Raw genomic sequence first — 21739 nt, 5'->3', positions numbered from 1 at the left:
ACCTGAAACTGTCCTTAACCTGAAGCACCACTTCAGCTAATGGGGCCTCCCGCTGCTGCCGCACCGCAGGAGCGCAATTTCTGTTCTCATCCTGAAGCAAAGTTCTTAACCCAAGGTACTATTTCTGGGTTAGCAGAGTCTGTAACTTGAAGCGTCTGTAACCCGAGGTACCACTGTATATCAAAATAGAAAGGAATGTGACAAAGCAGCATTGCTTTATCCCCACACCCCCCGAAAAGAGCATGATCAGATTAGAGGGAGACCAGATGCACATTGCTCCTCCTTTGCACCACGGCACCGAAGGGTCCCCACTAATTGCTTCACAGCGGGCCTTTGCAAAAAGACGCCGAAAATTGAGCTGTGTAATCTGGAAGTCCTCTATCAACTCTGTTCAGTACAGCAGGAATTCAGCTTTCATTCAATTACTGCGCACTTACTCAATAGGAGCTTTGCCTGAAGAAAGATGGGAAGTTTTGGCCATGGATTCCTGCATTATCAACTTCAAGGTGCACCTCGCTCGAAGCTTTTCTCCTGCCTCCTGTCCAAGTCATCCCTGAATGCCTTCCACATCACAAAGAAAAGGGTGCCAAATGGCAATGTAGCTAGTACAATTAATAGACCTTTGCTCTTACTCTTCCAGACACCCCCTGCTTTACTGGGGCTTTAAAAAAAATTAATTGGGATCCCCACACAGTAGAACCAATATATCAGTTCCACTGTCTTCTGTACAATAGCTCAGGGTTTGCAGAGACACAGCAGAAGGGGATAAGGGGATACATAGCCATTCAGAATGGTGTGATTGCACCATGGAGGGCCTTGAGCAAATCTGAAGGGGCAACCATAGGCAGGGAAGATGTGAGATTTGTTTGGACTCAACTCAGAACAGGATTTGCTCCTCTCTGTCTGCAGCTACCCCGGTCTTCCTGCCAGTCTCTCCTGCAAAAAGAAAAAAAGGGAGGGGAGAGCCTTGCATTGGAGCTGGTCATGGACATGACATGAGAAGACATGTAAGCACTTTCCACAGTTGGAAATGGTCCTTGAAAAATGTCATATCTTATCAGGGATCATGACACTTGCATGGCTGGAAACAGCTTTCCTTAACCATCTTGCTTTGTTTCTCTCAAGCTGGAATGCAACAGATGTCCATTGTGCTGTAAGGTCAACACAATCTCCTCACCATTAAGCTGGAGTGCTCCTTAATTGTCTACAATGCTTCTCCTACCCTCTCTTCTCAGCTATACACACACACACACACACACACACACTCCCTTTAAGAGTAAGTCATGCCAGATGAATCTCATTTTTTAATAATTACAAGCTTGGTAGATCATAGGAATGCTTTGAATGTAGTGTATCTTGATCTGGATTTGTAGCTGGTGGACAGAGCAAGTGCTTACTAATGATTACTCATCATCCTGGGGGAAAGTGACAAGTAGGGTGTCACAGGGTTCTGTTGTTGTTAATGTCTTTATAAATGACTTGGATAAAAGTATTGAGGGGATATCAAATTTGCAGATAACACCAAATTAGGAGGGTTAGCTAACGTGGCTGAAGACAGAATCAGGATTCAAGATTACCTTAACAGATTGGAGAATTGGCCAAAACTAACAAAACAGATTTCAATGGGACAAATGTAAGGTTCTACACTTCGACAGGAAGAAATAGCTGCACAAATATAAGATGGGAAACAACCAGATTGCCAGTAGTACATGTGAAAAGGATCTAGGGGTCTTAGCAAGTCTACTGTCCCATTCAAGGGAAGTCATAGCACCTCTCTATTCTGCCTTGGCCAGACTACACCTGGAATACTGTGTCCAGTTCTGGGCAACACAATTTATCAAGGATATTGATAAACTGGAATGTGTGAAGAGGAGTGCAACCAAGATGATTAAGGGTCTGGAAACCAAGCCTTATGAGGAATGGTTGAAGGAGTTGGGTATGTTTAGTCTGGTAAAGAGGAAACTGAGAGGAGTTATGATAGCCATCTTCAAATATCTTAAGTGCTGTCACATGGAGGATGGAGCAAGCTTGTTTTCTTTTTCTCCAGAGGGTAGGATCCAAAGCAATGTCTTCAAGTTATAAGAAAGGAGATTCCAAGCAAACATCAGGAAGATGGCCCTCTGCAATTCAATGATTCTGTGAAATGCATTTGCTTATAAACATACAAAGCCACTTTGCTAAATCATCGGCTTCGCTGTTTTGACAGAACTGTGAAGAATTCTTGAAAGGGAAAAGATACATTCTAGTGAGTTAATTTTTTCAATACATAATTGATGTTGATAGACTGAAGTTCCAGAAACACACCTGCTTTGTTTATTCCGTTCTGTTGAGCTTCCCTTTTCGAAACTTGCTCTGTGGCTGTTCCACCTAAGAGGCTAATAAGCACATGAAGCATTAAATGAAAAACGGGAACCTGAAGCAGAGGAAAGATATTTCCAGAGTTTGCATAAGTTTCTGTTGCTAGGGAAACAATTTATTCATCTCTGAAGAGCACGGGGTGTCTTGAACATCTGCCTCATTTGCAAGCCTGGTTTTGTAGCATATAGGTGGCATCGATGCAACCAGAAACACAATGCAAACAAATTAATTTCTCCTTTATTAAAAGAAATACGTGCCTTTTCTTATGCACAGTGATCCTCTTATCTGGAGAGAGAAAACTTCCTTAGCTGTGAAGTCCTGACTTTTGCATGCACAAAAAGCACAAATCCATGATCTTGATAAAACATCATCATTATGAGTCCCGTGTGGTTCTCCCAAAGAAGGAAGATATTATCTCCTGTGCCCTGGCCTCAGTCCAAGTTGGGTAATTGCATTCTGCCTAATGTACCTAGAATCCCCTGCTGCTTTGATAGGATAAGGAAGCCGCTTCTCCTCCCTGTGTAGAAGTGTTGAGTAGCTTAGCTCATAGAGTAATAATGACTGTTGTGTTGTGCCCAAAAGCCCCAAACAAATGGCATCGTCTCACCCTAGAGCCAACAGTACAAATTAATGTGCTGTTTGATTGCTGTCAGTTGCCTAAACTGCTGAAGTGCAACTTTAAAAAAACCAGCATTTTAATATGTAGTGTATAGTAATCATCTTTGGAAATTAGCATCTGATCTTAAATATCCAAGATAATAAATCATGCACTCCCCCCCCCCCCCGAAGCTGGTTTTTGAGTCCATTCGCTTGTATGGTAAGGCCATCTCAGTGACATTTGAAATCTGTCTGAAATCCTGGAGAGGTGCAGTCAGTCAGCTTGGAGAGTAGAGCTTCGTATGAGTTCATGACAGCTTGCTAGAATCATCACTTCTTCTAGAAAGGCCAGGTGAATGAAGAAATGAGATGATATAATAATAATAATAATAATAATAATAATAATAATAATAATAATAATAATAATAATTTTTATTTATACCCCGCCCTCCCCGGCCAGAGCCGGGCTTAGGGTGGCTAACACCAGTAAAATTGCAATAAAAACAATTAAAATACAGGTTAAAACATTATTAAAATACAGGTTAAAATACAATTTAAAATGTACCCTCATTTTAATAGTAGCCCATAGATCAAAACCATAAGGGGAGGGAAAACATAAGGGTCAGACTGAGTCCAAAACAAAGGCTAGGCAGAACAGCTCTGTCTTGCAGGCCCTGCGGAAAGATGTCAAATCGCTCAGGGCCCTGGTCTCTTATGACAGGGCATTCCACCAAGTCGGGGCCAGTACTGAAAAGGTACTGTTAGCCACCCCTCCCAGTTTGGTGTCATCTGCAAATTTCATCAGGATGCCCTTGAGTCCATCATCCAAGTCGTTGATAAAGATGTTGAATAAGACCGGGCCCAAGACAGAACCCTGTGGCACCCCACTAGTCACTCTTCTCCAGGATGAAGAGGAACCATTGATGAGCACCCTTTGGGTTCGGTCAGTCAGCCAGTTACAAATCCACTGAGTGGTAGCATAGTCAAGACCGCATTTTACCAGCTTCTTTACAAGAATATCATGGGGCACCTTGTCAAATGCTTTGCTGAAATCAAGGTAGGCTACATCCACTGCGTTCCCTTCATCTACCAGGCTTGTAATTCTGTCAAAAAACGAGATCAGGTTAGTCTGACATGACTTATTTTTCAGAAATCCATGCTGACTATTGGTGATCACAGCATTCCTTTCTAGGTGCTCACAGACTGTTTGCTTAATGATCTGCTCCAGAGTCTTCCCTGCTATTGATGTCAGACTGACTGGGCGGTAATTATTTGGGTCCTCTCTTTTCCCCTTTTTGAAAATAGGGACAACATTTGCCCTCCTCCAGTCTGCCGGGACTTCGCCTGTTCTCCAGGAATTCTCAAAGATGACTGCCAGTGGTTCTGAGATCACATCTGCCAGTTCTTTTAATACTCTTGGATGCAGTTCATCTGGCCCTGGAGACTTGAATACATCTAATCTAGCCAAATATTCTTGTACTATCTCCTTAGTTATTCTGGGCTGTGTTTCCTTTGCTGAATCCTTTGCTTCAAATTCTTCAGGTCGGGCATTGTCTTCTTTATCGGAGAAGACTGAGGCAAAGAAGGCATTGAGGAGTTCAGCCCTTTCTGTGTCCCCTGTTTGCATTTCACCATCTTCTCCTCTGAGTGACCCCACTGTTTCTTTGTTCTTCCTTTTGCTACGAACATACCCATAAAAGCCTTTTTTGTTGCTTTTAACCTCTCTAGCAAGCCTGAGTTCATTCTGTGCTTTAGCTTTTCTGACTTTGTGTCTACACGTGCTGGCTATTTGTTTGAATTCCTCTTTGGTGGTTTCCCCCCTTTTCCATTTTTTGTACACATCCTTTTTTAATCTTAATTCAGTTAAAAGTTCTTTAGATAGCCACCCTGGTTTCTTTAGGCACCTTCCATGTTTTCGTCTCATTGGTATTGCCTGACGTTGTGCTTTTACTATCTCCGTCTTAACAAACTCCCAGCCATCATGAACTCCCTTTCCTTTTAGTATTGCTGTCCATGGGATCTCACCCAGCACTTCCCTAAGTTTTATGAAGTCGGCTTTCTTAAAGTCAAGAAATTGAGTCCTAGTATGCTTGGCTGCTACTTTCCGCTGTATAATAAACTTCAGAAGAGCATGATCACTCGCGCCTAATGATCCTTCCACATCTACCCCACTAACCAGGTCATCAACATTGGTTAGGACCAGGTCTAAAATGGCTGTTCCTCTTGTTGCTTCTCCCACTTTCTAGACAATGAAGTTGTCTGCAAGGCCAGTGAGGAATCTGTTTGACCTTATGCTCTTGGCTGAGTTTGACGTCCAACAAATATCCGGGTAATTGAAGTCCCCCATTACTACTATCTCCCTTCCTTTTGCATGCTTGGCCATCTGTTCCAGGAAGGCATCATCTATGTCCTCCGTTTGGCTTGGGGATCTATAGTAAACTCCCACAATGAGGTCTCTGTTATTCTTCTCTCCCTGAATTTTGACCCAAATGCTCTCACTTTGGCTTTGAGGTTCTAAATCTTGGATCTCTTCACAGGTATACACACCCCTGACATATAACGCCACTCCTCCTCCTTTCTTGTCTGGTCTGTTTCTCTGAAATAGATTGTATCCCTCCATTATTACATTCCAATCGTGGGACTTATCCCACCAGGTTTCAGTGATGCCTATTATGTCATATTTAGTTTGCTGTACCAAGAGCTCAAGCTCATCTTGTTTATTTTCCATGCTTTGCGCATTAGTGTACAGACATTGAAGTCCATTAATCATTCCCCCGTGTCTCTTATTTAAGGATTTTTTCCTCCCTCCACTAGGTCCGCGTGCTGTTTGCTCCATTTGGTCTATGACATTTGGATGATCATCTTCATTAATTGATAGACTCCTACCTTCAGGAGCACTGTCTCCCTCCCCCACATTAGTCAGTTTAAAGCCCTCCTGATGAGGTTTCTGAGATTTTTGGCAAAAACATTTCTCCCAACCGTTGTGAGGTGCAGCCCATCACTTGCCAGAAGTCCATCTTCAAGAAACTGCAGTCCGTGATCTAAGAATCCAAACCGTTCCTGTTTACACCATTTGTGAAGCCAGCTGTTCACTTCCACTATTTTCCCCTCTCTCCCTGGGCCACGTCGTTCAACTGGGAGGACAGACGAGATGACAATTTGTGCATTTAGTTGCTTCAATTTCCTGCCGAGAGCCTCGTAGTCTCTTTTGATCTTCTGGAGGGTAGGAGGGAAGAGATGGTAAATGAAGCCAAACTTGTAGGATTCCAATTCTCCCAAGCAGGAAGCGAGAAAGAAATCTTATATCCGTACCAAAGTACTATCCCATAATACTGAATTGCTAGGCAGAGCTACAACATAATGGAAATGAATGTGATTGATAGCAGGTGTCAGTCACAGAGGGGTAATTTTTATAGTGAAATAGATACCTCATAAAACTTTGACATAGCCTGACCCTTCACATGAAAAAAGTAAGAGAAATTGAAGATAAAGATGAAACAGTAATAATACTGGGAGTTATATTTGGACTGTCCCCGGGGATGGGGAACACAAGCTACAGGGCATTTTCAGCTTAGTATAGACTCGGCAATGGAAAGGCAATAATCATGCATGGTTAAGATAAGACAGCAAGAACAATTCTGCTAAGTCACACATATTGTACAGGTATCTCTTAAATGTGTCTTTCACTTAGAAGAGAGGTAGTGAGCATAGGCCCCTTCAGATGTTCCAGACTACAAAATGTATCAAACCTGGCCAGCATGACTAATGGTCAGAGATGATGGGTGTTTGTAGATCTCAAGCTCTGGAGGAAACCATGAGATCTACTCTGACTTTGGAACATATCTACCTCTGACTTTTTGATCATATCCTTCATTTATGTCCCACCATTAAAGATGGAACCAGTCTTTGTGATTAGTGGGTCAGGTGGCAAGAGTTGAGGTGTGCCTTTAAAAATAAAAGTTTCAGTACCCCCAAGAAATGTGCATTTTGAACATAGAATCATACAGCTAGGACCTCAAGGTTCATCTAGATATATAATACTTCTTGAAATACATACTTAAATGCTATTTTTGCAAAGCATTTTTAATGCACACTCATTAGGAAATGGGACAGAATGGACTAAACACTATCAACATCATCACGATTAAAAATATGTAATTTAGCACCTGACCTGCTTTATATAAAATGAAAGTGTCTCTGTGTGCTCCCCATAATCTTAAAATGGCTAAAACCTTTCCCCCATTTTGGCCCAAGAGGATGAAATGCACAGGAATGGAAGCCCCTCTAGAGTGGATTAAGCCTGCCAAATTGCAAATGAAAGGAAAGGAAGGCCAGGGACCTTTTTATGGGGAAAGTAAACAGGGTTCACTTTCCTCCATAATCCCCTATTGGGCAGGAAGTGTGGGGTGTGGTTGCCTCTTTCATTTGGGGGGGGGGGTGTTGAAGTGAAGTTTGCCTCTTGCTTTTTCTTACTGAGCTAGTGTGTAACCTAGCTTGTACAGTGGTAGCTCGGTTTACATACCCTTCAGGTTACATACGTGTCAGGGGATGGTTAGCTGCTTGTGCTTAAAATTGTGCCCCTTCAGAGTTTGTGCGACCCCACAAACCTCTGTGTGTGACAGAGCTCCTCAGACATGTCTGCTCTAGTCACTAGTAGAGTCTGACAGTGGCTGTCTGCGGAAGCGCTTCCAGCAAAGAAGTTCCTTAACGGAAACGCGTCTCCTGGACTCACGACGTGGCAGCTTCCGGCGAAGCATGGGTCTCCCTGCAGTTGCTTCTGACACCTCCCCGCTATTTTCGCTCGAAGTGTCTCTCACCCCTTTCTCTCCCCTGCTGCTTCCTGCCTGGGCTGCTGCGTCTCTCTCAGCATTACTGAGATCCTCCTCCAGAGACCCCGCGCTCCCCCTGCTGGTCCCTGCTTTGGCTGTTGACTCTCTCCCAGTCTCTGGGAGCCTTACCACTTCCCTTTCCTCCGATGTCAGTTCCCTGACATCCACCTCCCCTCCAGGGCCCCCCTCTCCCCCGCCCCTACTTTCTCCTCTGGGCGGTGAGGAGCTGAAACCCCTAAAAGAATCCTCTTCATCTTCAGACGTCTCGAACAATTCCCTCCATCGGTCTTCGTTCCGACTCGCTGAATCCTCCTCCACCTCGGAATCAGCGAACCCCTCCAACTCTTCTTCGTCGTCGGTGGTGGCGAAGTATTCCCTCCGGAACCTCGCCACTGGCTGGGGTTTTCTAGGGAATCTCTGATGAAAAGTTTCAATCAAAACCTCGTCATCTACCTCCTCTGCCCTGACCCAGGTGTTTTCCGACTCCGGCTCCCCTTCCCACATTACCAAATACTCTACTTGCTCTCCCCTCCACCTGGAATCGAGAATCTCCGCTACATGGTAGCTGTGTTCTTTTTCCTCCATAGCTGGTCCCCTATTGACCCTCCCCTCTCTGTCCCCTATATACGGTGACAGCAATGATCTGTGGAACACTGGGTGCAACTTCATGTGGTTCGGTAACCGGAGTCTGAAAGCCACTGGGTTGACCTGTTGCGTGACTTCAAATGGGCCCAGTCTTTTGGGTCTTAACTTCTTACAACCTCCTTTAAATGGTAACCCTTGGGTGGACAGCCACACCTGGTCCCCCACCCTAATGCTTTCCCCTTCCCTTCTGGTTTTGTCTGCCTGCCTCTTATATTCCTCCTTCGCCCTGTTTAAATTAAGTTGGAGCTGGCGATGGATCGCTTCCATTTCTTCAACGAACTGTTCTGCGGCAGGAACGCTCCAGTTCTCCCCCTCCCCCCCTGGGAAGGCTCGGGGATGACACCCGTGATTGGCCAAAAAAGGGCTCATCCCCGTGGACACGTTCTCTGCATTGTTATAGGCAAATTCTGCCAACGCCAGCTTCTCCACCCAATCATTCTCTCTGTCATTCACATAACACCTCAAATATTGCTGGAGGACACCATTAGCTCTTTCCGCCTGCCCATTGGTTTCTGGATGACGGGCAGTGGAAAAATTCACCTCTACATGCAATAAGCTCATGAGCTTCCTCCAGAACCTGGAAGTAAATTGTTTCCCTCGGTCCGAAACCACCCTCAAGGGGGCACCATGCAACCTAAACACATTTTCCACAAACAATTTAGCGGTTTCTTCTGCTGTGACCGCATGTGAGCAGGCTATAAAATGGGCCATCTTGGTTAACAGGTCTACCACAACCATAATGGCTGTCTTCCCTTTGGACCTGGGCAGATCAGTCATGAAATCTATTGCCACTGCCTCCCATGGTCTTTCCGGCGTGGGTAGTGGTTCTAATAACCTTGCCGGTGCCCGCCTCTCCCCCTTGGCTCGTTGACATCGGTCACACCCTCTCACATATTCACGCACATCTTCCCTGACCTTGGGCCACCAGAATTCCCTGGTAACCAGCCACATGGTTTTGTGTTGCCCAAAATGCCCTGCTGTGGGGCTATCGTGCAGTTGCTTGAGTACCTTTTCCCTCAATTCCCCTTCAGGTATGTATAACGCTCCCTTGTAGTACAACGCCCCATTTCTCTCCTCAAAACCCCCGGGTTTGTCTCCCTCCCTCCTGAGACCCCTGAGTTTGTCCTGGGCGTATTCATCCTGCACCGTTCCCTCTATCAGTTCCCTTTGCCCCACCAAAGCCGCCCCACACACCCAGCGGTCCTCGGGAATAACATGGGTCTCTTCGGGTGCACCCTCTCCCTCCAAATATTCAGGTTTGCGTGAGAGAGCGTCCGCCCTAACGTTCTCCGGGCCTGGTACGTAACAAATCTCAAAGTTAAATTTGGAGAACTCCTGGGCCCATCTCAACTGCCTTTGGTTGAGCACTCGCGCAGTTCTCCAATACTCTAGATTCTTATGGTCCGTGCACACTTGCACCTTCTGTTGTGCACCAATTAGTAGGTGCCTCCATCTCCGGAAGGCCTCATAAATCGCAAGAAGTTCCCGGTCGTGCACCGTGTAGTTTCTCTCAGATTTGTTCAGCTTTCGCGAAAAGAAGGCACACGGTCGCCACTCTGACCCCTCCTTCCCCGGCTGCAGAAGAAGCACCGCCCCTATGGCTCTGTCAGAAGCGTCTGTTTCGACCCTCAGCTTTTTTTGTAAATCCACATGTAGAAGTTGTTCGTCAGAGGCGAAGGCCCTTTTCAGTTCCTCAAACGCTCGCTCCGCCTCCCCCGTCCAAACAAACTTCTTTTTGCTGCTGAGACAGTCCGTGATGGGCGCCGTCAGGTGGGCGAAGTTTCGGATGAACTTACGATAAAAGTTTCCAAACCCTAGGAACCTCTGCACATCCTTCTTGGTCTTGGGTGTTTTCCATTCCAGCACCGCTTGAACCTTGCCGGGGTCCATGGCCAACCCCTTGTCTGACAAGCGGTACCCCAGGAATTCCACCTCCTTGGTATGAAACTGACACTTTTCCAGTTTCACCCACAGTCTGTTGGCTTGCAGCCTGCTCAACACTTCTCTGACGTCTCTCACATGTTGCTCCTCATTCTCCGAATACACCAACACGTCATCTAAGAAGGCCACGCAATTCTTGTAGAGCAAAGGCCCCAGTACATGGTTCATAAAGGCTTGAAAACACGCGGAGCCTGTTTGTAATCCAAAAGGCATAACGAGGTATTCAAATGCCCCCAAAGGGGTGAACATGGTGGTCTTCCATTCATCCCCTTTCCTTATACGTATCAGGTTGTACGCCCCCCTTAGGTCCAGCTTTGTAAAAATCTTTCCTTTTCGCACCCTGGTCAAAATATCATCAATCCTGGGCATAGGAAAAGCCGCCGGCTCTGTCACTGCATTTAGGGCCCGAAAGTCACATACCAGCCTCGGCTTGTCCATTTTTTTTTTATCCACAAAAAACACTGGGCTACCCCCCGCTGCCTTGGACTCTCTGATGAAGCCTCTCTTCAGGTTCTTGTCAATGAACGCTCGCAACTCCTGCATCTCCCTGTCTGACATGGCATACAACTTGCCTACAGGAAGCTGTGCTCCAGGGAGTAAATTGATCTGGCAATCAAAGGGCCTATGCGGGGGTAGTTGGTCCGCTTCCTTCTCGCTGAACACGTCGCTGAGATCAGCATACTGTGGTGGCACCTTCCCCTTCTCCATCACTTCCGTCCCTGCTAGGGTGGCTTGGGCCCCTGCTGACCCCTTTTCCCCCCTGCAGTGTTCTAAGCAGTGTGCGGAACCGAAGGAAACCACTCTTTGATGCCAGCCCACCAGCGGATCATGTAGGGCTAGCCAGCTCATTCCCAAAATAATGGGAGCGCCTCCCAAGGTGGCCACATTAAACGCTATCAGTTCTGTGTGCCTTGCCACCCTCATTATCATTGGGACGGTCTGCAAGCTGACGCCTCCTCCCAACAGTTCCCTGCCATCAATCGTGGTCACCTGCAGGGGGTTGCTTAAAGGGATAGTCTGTATCTGGTGCTCAGCAGCAAACTCCTTGCTCATGAAATTGCAGGAGCTGCCTGAGTCCAACAGCGCCTTTATTTTTAGGGGGTGTCCATTTTGCAGCTCTAGCGACACTTCAATCACTAGAGCAGGTCGAGGAGCTTCTGGCACTGGCACTTGGGGAAGGGGCACTTTCACTGCTCTTTGGCCTGGCTGCAGTGCCCTGCTGGCAACCAGGCGTTGGCTTTTACCTGCTCCGTTTCTCCCTGCTCTTCCCCCTCAACAGCTCCCACCATCCCTTGCCATTCCTTCCTCTGGGGGCAGACTCTGGCAAAGTGGCCTGGCTGTTGGCAGAGATAGCATTTCCGGGCTCCCTTTCCCTCCTTCTTCGCCCCCTCACTGGGCTTTGAAACTGCGCGCGCGCGGGCTGTTCCGATTTCCATCGGCTCTGCCGGCGGGAAAGCTGGCTCAGGAATGTCTGGAATGCGTAACTCCTTCCAACGTTCCCCTCTCCCTTCCCGCCTCTCCAAGGCTCTTGCCTCCTGACGCGCTCCAATGGTCAGCGCAGATTTGGTCAGCTGATCCATAGACCCCGCCCTGGGGCTCCTGGCCAGCTCGTCTTTCACAGCTGAAGAAAGACCTTCTTCAAATAGCATCTGAATGGGTGCCGCCGATAAATCCCACCCCAATCTGTGAATCAGCATGGTAAATTCAGTCCAGTACTCACGGACAGATCTGCTTCCCTGCTTGCAAGCCATTAGCTGTCTGCGTACCACCCCTTCCTCAATATCGCTGGAAAACATGATATCCATTGCACGAAAGAATTTCATAGTGTCCTTTAGGATATTGTTGTGCGTTGCCATCAGGGGTCGAACCCAGTCCCGCGCCCCCTTCTCAAGATGCCCAATTACGAACGCAACTCGCGATTCCTCATCAGGGAACTCATCAAACTGCACATTCAGAGCATATTGCATCTCAGTCCTAAAGGCATGGTAATCCTTGGGGTCCCCCCCAAACTTCTGCACCAATCCTGGTACCTTTCTGGGGAACTGAGTGGTTCTCCCCTTTTTGTCAGCATCCTGAGCCCTTCTCTCCTCGAGCCTCGCCGTCTGCAGCGCAAGTTGGACCTCCAGAGCTTGATACCTTTCTTCCAAGCTTGGACCAGCTCCAACCCCTGCCTCTCCGGTTCCGGCTGGGTTGCTCATGATGCTTTCTCCTGCACAGGCAGCGTACAGAGACTGTCAGACTGCTGTCAGGGGATGGTTAGCTGCTTGTGCTTAAAATTGTGCCCCTTCAGAGTTTGTGCGACCCCACAAACCTCTGTGTGTGACAGAGCTCCTCAGACATGTCTGCTCTAGTCACTAGTAGAGTCTGACAGTGGCTGTCTGCGGAAGCGCTTCCAGCAAAGAAGTTCCTTAACGGAAACGCGTCTCCTGGACTCACGACGTGGCAGCTTCCGGCGAAGCATGGGTCTCCCTGCAGTTGCTTCTGACACCTCCCCGCTATTTTCGCTCGAAGTGTCTCTCACCCCTTTCTCTCCCCTGCTGCTTCCTGCCTGGGCTGCTGCGTCTCTCTCAGCATTACTGAGATCCTCCTCCAGAGACCCCGCGCTCCCCCTGCTGGTCCCTGCTTTGGCTGTTGACTCTCTCCCAGTCTCTGGGAGCCTTACCACTTCCCTTTCCTCCGATGTCAGTTCCCTGACAATACGCTTCAAGTTACAGACTCCACTAACCCAAAAATAGTACCTCGGGTTAAGAACTTTGCTTCAGGATGAGGACAGAAATCGTGCTCTGGTGGCGTGGCAGCAGCAGGAGGCCCCATTAGCTAAAGTGGTGCTTCAGGTTAAGAACAGTTTCAGGTTAAGAGCGGACCTCTGGAATGAATTAAGTACTTAACCCGAGGTACCACGGTATATGTTTACAAACTTTGCCGCTTCACCCTGGCCTTAATTTCCAGTGCCCTCTGATAGACCACACAAGCCTTCGATAAATAATTCTAGAACACCGCCTGTGGCATTCTGAAGAGCTCTGTTTTTATTTGTTTTTGTTAATGGAGAGCAATGTAGGATTGTGTTTTTGCTTCTTCAGCTTTCAGCTTCCTTATTTATTTATTTTTTAAAAAATAAATCATCCGCTGCTGTGTTTACCAACTACAGCAGCAGCAACCAATCCAGATCCCTTCAGTTCTCCACGAGCAACATTTTAGACAGCCTTACTTTGGGCAAAACCTGTGGACCTAGGGAAACCCCAGGCTGTACACAAACGTCCAGCTATTCTGTACAGAAGAAGAGAGTAACAGAACCCTTTGTGTTTGCCTGTGGGGGCTGTGTTCTGACTCAAGGGAGGGTTATTAACATTGTGCTACAACTTGGGAGGGGTGCTGAGGTCCTGAATCACCCCAAATTTGCCTTGCCTTTTGGTCACCGCACAGAGCCTACTAAATCATGGAAAGATTATATAAGAGAAGACACAAAACTACAAAATGCTCTTCATCCAGCCATTTTCTACACGCGGATTATTATTGCTGCTTCCCAACTCACTAGAATGTGCTAATCTTCATTTCATTACAAAGATGCTGAGGATGCTGCATAGGAATTCAGCACAGAGTGAACGGAGCGATTCGGATAATTGGGGTGTGGATAGCTGGAGTTCTTTTGTGTTAGTTAATGGTTAACATAACTTAAGAGGTGATTAAACAAAGCCACTGTAAGAGTAGCTCAGGGGACTCAATCGTCTAATTGCCTTTCTACCGGCATATGCCAATCTTTTATAATAAGCATAGCAATGATTCATAACAATAAGAAACAGTTCCCTCGGTGTTCGCTATTTTATTATATAGATGCCAATTATGTTGGCTGGGGCAATCATCTATTATACCAGTGGCTCAATTGATTGCCATGCTACAGAGGGTTATGCTTTCATATATCATTCTCAGTAGGGCTAGTAAAGTACTTGGATTGCTTTCATTTCTTAGAGGCACTACAACTGTGCTTGACCTTATTTGGAGACTTCTCTGGTTTCCAAGGAAGGCAAACTCCCAACCCCCAACCCCATTGCCTGTGCTATAGCTAACAAAAGAAATAATTCATTTTATAGATCCCAAATCACAGCCTTTGTGAAGGGGAGACAGCTGAGAATGTTCCTAGGAGAACTGGAGAGTCTTTCATTGGGGCAGCAGAAGTGGGGTGGGTGGCTTTGGGGTTGGGGAGATAGCGCAATCATAGAGGCAATCGGTGGAAACAGCCAGCTCCAAATCTTGATAAACACCAGGCGAAATGCAGGAATGTATAATTCACTTGTTGAAGGTAATTACAGCCTAATCAGCCTCTGTTTCCCGTTCAGGGTTAAATAGCACATTGTCAGACTTCTAGGAAATTTTTAGGATGCTTTGCCACTGGAAAACCTTTCCCAGATGTTATCTCTCACTTGGAGAATTGGGCCGTGTCTGTGCAGGACTAGGCCCCAGATCAACTGAAATTATATCTTTATTTAATCCGATTACATTTCTATGTAACCTCCCATCCATCATGGAACCCAAGGCAGGTTATAGTGTATGTAGTTGCCGGTAGTTACCCAGATCTGTTCAACTCCACTGGTGGAGTTAAAGCTGGTGGCTGAGTGTTTCTTCAGACCATGTTCTGGTACCTGTGAGCTAAGTCTGTTGATTCCAATGGGTCTGCTTTGGGAAATGTATATATAGATATATAGATATAACCTTCATATAGTTCTGCACCTACCATGAGTAAGGTCAGTTGACTGGGTCACCTGACACTTCTGTGAATGGGTGAATACTCTGCGAATACTTATTTAAATGAATTACATATCCATCAGGCTGAAGCTGTGGGAGAGATCAGGGCCTTTCTATCAGCTCTGCTGGAAGATCAGTTCCATCAGGTTCCTTCTCCCATCAACTGGCATGCAGCCATAGTAGAGGGAGAGATGAGAAACAGTCATTTTATTGTCTTTGCTAGCAGGCAAGCTCTATTTGGCTTGTCATCTCCCAGAACTGTTCCATTGTGGCTGCAACTTTAAGAATGGGCATCTGAGGTTGCTTAATTTCCTTTTTCCTTCTCATCCCATTTTTGTGCCATGTCTTATAACTTTTTCTGCATCCTTTTTGGCTAATCCTTCTAGATATGAATAGTTGGTTGCAATCAACCTCTTCATTGGCAAGCATCTCCCTTTCCACAGGAGCACAGCACGCTGATTTATACTGAGTCAGACCACTGATCCATTTCGCTCAGTATTACCTACACAAACTGGCAGCAGCTGCCCATGGTCTCAGACCTAGTTTTCCCCCCAGCCCTACCTAGAGAGACCACGGATTGAACCTACCACCTTCTGCATCTAAAGGAGATGCTCTACCATTTTTTAAAGATTGTGACTCTCACATTGCTGAGCACACCTGATTCCTGGGTTACAGACACTTTCAAAATTCAAAGTAGAACTGTAACAGAAATTGGAAATAAGGCTTCAGGCCTCATTGTGCTTCCTCAAAATTTATTTTCTCCAAAATACTTTATCTAAACACTTACAAAGCTTTCCTGTTCCGCCCCCCCCCATATCCCTCATGGTTACGAAAAACAAGTGGACCATCGTTGCAAATGAAGTACAGACTGATGTGTTTATTTCCATTCATTTGTTTATCACTCTGCCTCTGCCTTTGCTCATCTGCGTAGAGGAACTCCCTAAGCATGGTCAGAAAAACTCAAGAATCACAGAGCTCCTCGCCATGCTTTGTGCACCCAAGTGCTCAAGGATTTCATACTTCACTGATCCCTTAAAAACCAGCCTTTGTGAGGTTTTGCCCAGCTCTTTTTTGAGCTGTCCTGACTGTCCAGGACTTCTGTGAAAAGCAGAGGAATACTGTGGATTTTCATATAACTTCCTTAACTACCAGATTAAATATATATATATTATATTTATATATTATATAATAGAGAATATATATTCTCTATTGGATATGCCAGACATGACATGGGAATGGGAACTACTTACAATGGAAATTTGAATCAAAGTTCAGAGAATATTGGGGAAGGGCTAAGAGACAGTATACAACACAATGATACCCTGTACCCCACTTTTTAATTTAGCCATTTTGCTGTATATGATGCGTGCTGTGCAATTGGATTCACTGACTGTTTCCATTTGCCAATTTCCTACTGATAGATGCCTTGTGGATTTTTGTTGGGATTGAAGGGAAGGATAGAAACATTTCTTAAACAAAAATAAAGAAAGAAATGTAAGACTGGAGAACCTGTATATTGCTGATGACATCTACTTATGAGAAAAGACTCCCATGTCAGGGATCATTAAACTCATTTCACGGATTGCATCTGTGGCAGGAAATGATAGTGAGAGTCTCAAATCCCCATCACTGCCAATGTTCCAAATAGCAAGCTAATCTCAGTGTAACCAGTGTAACCAGTGTAACCAGATTAGAATGCCTCTAAATAGCACTTGTTGGGAAGCACAGGTGGAGACACAGGTGACCAGCACCCTCCACACTTGTGCAACTGGTATCCAGAAGCATATAGCCTCAGAAGGCAGAGGTAGAACACAGCCATAGTGGACAGTAGCCTTGGGTAGCCTTCTCCCCTCCACGAATTTGTGCAATCCTCTTTTCAAGCCATCCAAGTTAATGGCCATCACTACCTCTTATGGATAGGGACACGGGTGGCGCTGTGGTCTAAACCACTGAGCCTTGGGCTTGCCAATCGGAAGTTTGGCGGTTCGAATCCCCGCAATAGGGAGCTCCCATTGTTCGGTCCCAGCTCCAGCCAACCTAGCAGTTCGAAAGCACGTCAACGTGCAAGTAGATAAATAAGTACCACTCCGGTGGGAAGATAAACAGTGTTTCCGTGTGCTGCTCTGGTTTCTCCAGAAGTGGCTTAGTCATGCTGGCCAACCTGGAAAAACTGTCTGTGGATGAACATCGGCTCCCTCGGCCAGTAAAGTGAGATGAGTGCCACAATTCGCGACTGACTTAACTGTCAGGGGTCCCTTAGTTTTACCTTTACCTCTTACGGAAGGTCTCTGGCCCCTCCTGATTTTTTAAAAAATGAATTTTTGAGGCTCTTTTTTCCCTTTCCCTTTCCCTTCCCTTCCTTCCTTTTTCTTGATTTTAAGTGGGTTGCTTTACATGATGTCGCCTGCTTTTTTCTTCTCATTTTATTTCTTGGGGGGAGGGCTGTGTCAATGTTCTACCTGAGGTTTTTTGTTGTTTTTAGAGGAGAGTTTGAACATTGTCAGTTTCCTCTTGTGAAATAAATATTTTGCTGTGTCTGACAGCTCTCTGGATTTCCAAATATGTCCCAGGTCCAAAAGGTTTGGATACCTCTGTTTGATAGAGTTTCCAGCCTAAGTCATTCATGGTACCTGGGTTTGGCTAGCTTCAGTGCTTCAGAGGCCTTCATTCAGAATAGTTGGGGCTGAAGTGCTATGATCAATGTAGGCAACAGTTAGGGCTGAAGTTAACTATTGCATCTGCAAAACCTGATCAGGTTTATGGTTTGAGTGTTTCCTCTAGACACCAGATCTCATATTCACCAGGGAGACAGAACCACCGAGAGCAACAAGAGATGCTCTCCAGTCTTTTGCCCTTAGCTGTACTAGGGCTACAAACCACATCTCGATTATCCAGGCAGAATAATGATGTCAACAATGAGCAGGTTTTCCTTCTCAGTTATCCTATTAAACCAGCACATTGTTGACATCATGAAGTTGGGAGAAAATGAATCAAATGTCAGGAAGCAGTGGGGACAAAATTAAATTGATTCTTGGCCACCTTGATAATTATTTCTCTGAATCAATGTGGGGCCAAACAAGCAAATAAGATAGCTAGATGCATAAATCTGTGTGCGCGCACACACACACCTGTTTTAGAAAGATGTGGATTTTGTATATCAGCAAAATCACCAGAGGCTGTCATTGAACTGCATTTCTTTCATGGCTTTGAAAAATATAATGCAAGGGGAAATGGGAAATGGGAGAAAAATAAGGCATGGGATTGAGACAGAAAATCAAATAGGTTACCTCCAGACAGAGAGGGGATTAGGGCATCTCACCAGTGATATATGTGTAGCTTACAGAACTAGAGGAGAATTGGGTGACAACCACCCAGAAATAGATCTGTTCTGTATGAAGCCACCTTAGGGCATCATTGGAACATTTCAATGATTTTAATCAAGGCTTGGTCTGCCTATGTACAGATAGGGTGATAAAACTGGGGATCAGTGACAGCTCCAGAATTTGGGGGCCTTTGGGTAAAGCACTCACTGTGTGTCCCGTTGATCTGGAGGAGGCAGATGATTTGAGTTTCTACCTGTTCCTTACTTCAACGAAGGTGTTTCTTTATTCCTCTTCAAGCTAATAAGGAATGCAGCTTATTTCTTGGTGTGTGTGTGTGTGTGTACTCGTACTCTAAAAGGTATTGTTAATATCCTAACACACATAAAGCATCACTTTCTTAAATTTCCACAATGTACTCCTTATTTTGTGTGGCCACAGTGGCACATGCCTTACCTACATCCCCATTTGGATTATTGTAACATGCTCTATATGGGGCTGCCTTTGAAAAGTACTCAGAAACTTCAGCTGGCTCAGGGAGTTGCAGATTGTTGACTGGGGCTGGTTATATGGAGCATACAATTCCCTTGATAACAAAAACTGCACTGGCTACCAGTTTGTTTCTGGGCATTGTTCAAAGTGCTGGTTATGACCTAGAATGCCCTTTACAGCTTAGATGCAGGATATCTGAAAGGCAATTCATATGAACTAGCCTGGGGTATAATATTTTTGGAGGAGCCCCATCTCTTGATCTTGCCACCCTCACAGACATGCTTTGTAAGGACATGGAAGAGGGTCTTCTTGGTGGCTGCTCCCAGACTTTGGAATTCCCTTCCTAGAAAATTAGACTGGGGGTAGAGGGGAGCGAGAGAGTTTAAATTCTATTAATGTTTAATTGAATTTTAAATATGGGTTTTTTCCTGTGGTTTGTTTTTTCTAGCTGTTTCTGTTTTATCTGTAAGCCACCTCACTCATTTAAAAGGAGTGGGGATCACAAAATGGCAGCCATGGGTTTGGAAATGGCCAAGGCACAATGTGGAAACTGGTGAATCCACAGATGGGTGGGCTCTGGCTCAAAGTCCTCTTCCTCATTTCCAATGGGCTCTTCCTCCTATTAGGTGTCCTCTTCCATAACTCCTGTACTTCACTGTTTGGTCGTTGTCGTCCCCCATAAGGCTCCCCAGTTCTTGTTTAAAAGTTCTGATCTTATGAGTCTTTCATATGAACAAGGATTCCAAGACCTCCTTAATTTGATGCACAAGTTTACTCAGTGATTACAAGACTAACAGAACCGTACATACGTACAGCCCATGATGTATATACAATAGCAGGAACGTTCAGGTCATGGACAGGGCAGGAATTCCCATGCAATTGTCACCTGCAATATCCACAGGGATGAGTCCTAAGCATGAAGGTTTTTTTTAGTGTGTTTATATAATATATAATAATAATTTATTATTTGTTCCCCAGCCACTCTGGGCAGCTTCCACAAAGACCCAAAATACACTAATATGTCATACATTAAAAACTTCCCTTAAGATTTCTTCTGAATGCCAGGTAGTTGTTTATCTCTTTGACATCTAATGGGAGGGCGTTCCACAGGGCGGGCGCCACTACCGAGAAGGCCTTCTGCCTGGTTCCAAGTAGCTTTGCTTCTCACAATGAGGGAACCGCCAGAAGGCCCTCGGCACTGGACCTCAGTGTCCGGGCACAATGATGGGGGTGGAGACGCTCCTTCAGGTATACTGGGCTGAGGCCGTTTAGGCTGTTTACTTCAACATACTGAATCCTCTCTGGGATCAGGAGCCTTATCAAGGTCCCTTATCATGGAAAGATAGCTACAGTAAGCATTAAACAGAAACCACCTTCAAACCTTGGCACTGGTGCACAAAGGTGCAAACAGGAGTCCACATGCCTCAGATTCTTGATGGCAGAGGTGCACTCCTGCCCCCATCCACCATTTAAGGTGAAAGCGTAGACATGCCAAGGGATGCTGTTTGCTTTAGCAAAAGAACATCTTGATGCTTCCCAGGTTTCCCTATGTGATCAGTTGTGCTTGCCTCTATTTTTTTTAAATAATATTTATTAGAATTTTAGAGACAATAAAAGTTTACAAAATTTAAACATAAAAGATAAAAACAAAGAATAGCCATAGTAGAAAAAAGAAAGAAAAAGGGTACAAAAATACCAAAAACAAAACACAGAAAAAATAAAAATCAGTTTAAAAAAGAAGAAAAATCAATATTTCATATCTTATAGTTCATTTACTTGATTCCTGACTTCCTCGCACCTCCCCTTTTGTATTCCCATTTAAAATTCCTTTCAGCAAATCCTTACCCTCTATCATTTATCTTTACTCAGTATCTTAACCTGTTATAACTATGTATTTTCAACCATTGTCAATCCATATTTGCATATTCTTAATAATCTTTTTGCCAATACCACTTATTTTCCATTCCAACATCATTTTAACATTCATTAATTTTACAGTATTTCTGCAAGTAGTCTTTAAATTTCTTCCAATCCTCTTCCACCGACTCTTCTCCCTGATCTCGGATTCTGCCAGTCATTTCTGCCATAGTTGTGCTTGCCTCTAGACTAGCAAGCCTGTCTGTGACATCATGGCTGTTGAGTCCAAGGAAACAAAAGGCAGTATGACACATCAAGTTGCATCACAAACAAGGCAACAAGAGAACTTCCTGGTACTATTCTAAAGGAAGTCTAAAGGAAGAAGACAAGACATTATATTTATATGAAACAGTAGCTGCAAGGCTATTGATTGCGAAAAATTGGAAAAGTGGTATTATACCAACAAAAATAGAGTGGCTTGCCAAATTATTGGAGTACTACAATATATCCAAAACAATGGGAGAAACTGGAATGATCTCAAAAGAGAAGATAGACAGGGACTGGAAGGTGCTTAAAGGATACTTGCAAAACCACATCGAAAAATCAGAACTCCTATTAGAACTCCTATTAGAATAAACAAGTTCCGTTTTAAATACTGAAATACTAAATAAGATGGATAACAATGTATAATAGAAAAAGAAGCATGAAAGTAGGTTAAAGGTTTGTGAAAGAAAGTAATAGAAGTGGAAAGAAATTGTAATTGAGTAGATTGGAAGTCTAACACAAAGGGTGAGGGGTGGTGGATGGTGATGGGAAAAGGAATTATCTGTGGGATTGAGTGTAGGTATGTTTGAACATTTTTAAGGATTGTATAAAATGTATGTTTGTATGCTTGTATATTTGCAATATGCGTGTATTAAAGCTGAATTATTTTAACAAAAAAAAAAATACAAGGCAACA

General features: G+C 44.9%; 2 long non-coding RNA genes across 2 annotated transcripts in view; one reads left to right on the top strand and one right to left on the bottom strand.

Annotated features, from left to right (window-relative positions):
• Nucleotides 1–21739, top strand: part of LOC309529737 — a 903093-nt gene that overhangs the window by 367527 nt on the left and 513827 nt on the right. The window lies entirely within an intron of this gene.
• LOC309529729 lies at nt 637–2378 on the bottom strand. The gene is made up of 2 exons (XR_014218384.1): nt 2305–2378; nt 637–936 (listed from the first exon to the last, which is right to left on the bottom strand). It is a non-coding gene; the product is annotated as an uncharacterized lncRNA (long non-coding RNA).

Source organism: Podarcis vaucheri (assembly GCF_965113315.1).
Source record: "Podarcis vaucheri genome assembly, chromosome: 3".
NCBI classification, from domain to species: Eukaryota; Metazoa; Chordata; class Lepidosauria; order Squamata; family Lacertidae; genus Podarcis; species Podarcis vaucheri.
This window is presented reverse-complemented; position numbering and strand designations above follow the sequence as displayed.